Source organism: Cupressus sempervirens, chromosome 8 (genome assembly GCF_028749045.1).
Source record: "Cupressus sempervirens isolate cs-2001-9-10 chromosome 8, ASM2874904v1, whole genome shotgun sequence".
Taxonomy (NCBI): domain Eukaryota; kingdom Viridiplantae; phylum Streptophyta; class Pinopsida; order Cupressales; family Cupressaceae; genus Cupressus; species Cupressus sempervirens.
Window position 1 is genome coordinate 249,853,426 of NC_143125.1, and position 1,903 is coordinate 249,855,328.

Sequence of the window (1,903 nt, forward strand, 5' to 3'; positions counted from 1 at the left end):
ATGATGATTTGGGATCTCGGTTTGCTAAACTTTCCAACATTTTTAGCTATCTTGAAAATACATACCCAAATACAGATTGTGGGAATTTTTATTTTGTTATGCTCCTTATGAGTTATTGGATTAAGGAGTTGCAGGATGACAAGGAGATGTGGGAGAATGACCCTTATGTTTTTAGCATGGTGTATGAGGCTTTTGATATTTTCAATGAAGCTCACTAGGCCTATCTCCAACAACAACAAGAAGAGAGGTAGAGATAGAGAAAATTTGAGGAGAGACTTGCTATGCAAGTTGCTAGCAAAAGAGGAGGAAATGAGGCTCCAGTCAGCTCATTTTCAAACCAAGGAAGTAGAGGCATCCCCTTCTACAAAATATGTCATTCCTAGCTTCAAGAAGCCCCCTCCATTACAAGAGCCTATTGTTGTCACTTCTCCACTCCCTGTGCAGAAAAGATGGCCCAATGAGCCTTCCATATCCATTACCATTTCACTCTTTAAAGGTGGATCAGTTGTATGAATTCCTGATGCTCCAAACATGTCTTTTTGGGAGAGTGAAACAAAGAGAACAAAACCATAAAGGAAGGAATTGTAACTTGTTGAGGAGAACAAAGAGGTGGAGATGGAACAAAAGGAACAGGATCTAATGCTCTTATGTGAAGAGCTCCTCTCTTTTGTTGAGGAAGAAGAAGAAGAAGAAGAAGAAGAAGAAGAAGAAAAGGTTGTTCCTTCTCTTGGGGCATGAATTCTTTCTTTTGAGCCTTTACAAGTGAAGAGGTTCTATTGTAAGCTAAAAAAGAAGAAGATCAATTGTTGCAATAGACAATCCTCCATGATATGGAGGATATAGAAGAGAGTCCCAAGGATATTGCTATCCTTGAGGAGGAACATACTGATATGCATGAGGTTTCCCCTCAACCTATGCATATTGTTATAGTTGTACTGGAGGAGATTGATGAGGATAACCTTTTAGATGAGTTTGATGCTATCTTCTCTTCCATAGAGATTGATTCATCGTCTATATATGAAGAGCATGTTCTTCAGTAGCAAAAAGAGGAGAGTTCATTACTAGTTGTACCATTAGAACCAACCCCTATTGACCATGAGGATTTGAGTGTTGTGGAGCACAACAACATGGTCAAGGATATTTCCTTGGACCAAGAACCATCAAGAGGATGCCCGATAAGGCATCTATCTTTGCAACAGTGCATGTTTCTAGTAGTCATGCTAATTCTAAAGAATGAGGGTGAAGACCAAAAGAAGGAGCAAGTTTTTCTTGCTCAAGATCGTGTCCTAGCCTTGGAAAGATTCATTATTTTTAGCATTGGGAAGGAGGTACTACATGTAACAGTATGCTTGTCATACTTGTTGATACATCTAGCTACCCATGTGCATGGGTAAAGAAATCATCTTGTGAGGAAGGGAAGCTACTTCAACAAGATAGTAAATGGATTTGTTTGAATTTTTGTAATTGCAAATACTTCTACAAAGTAAACTAGGTATTTTCGGCTTTCCAAGAAGTGCACAAGCATAGCTATTCTCTCCTAGATATTGCAAATTTGGTAATTTTTCTCATTGTAGAGGAAAACTTTTTGTGAGTTTGCAAGTGGGATGGTGTCTTGTTCTTTTGGTGACTCCATGCCCAACAGATTACTTCAGGCCACTAATCCATGCTTAGCAAGAAAGAATTTCCTCTGAGTCACCAAGAATGTTGGCCATTTTTGCCCCCATTCAGCCCATCATCAATATCTGATTAGAGAGACCTTCAATGGAATTTTTTTCTTTGCAGTGGGTCATCACGTTAGGGTTGGTGACTAATATTTTTTGTTAGCTCAGTTTATTCTTTTGATCGAGTTGACTTGGGCTATTAGATCCGACAACTCTCATTTTTCACACACATTTTCCTAATG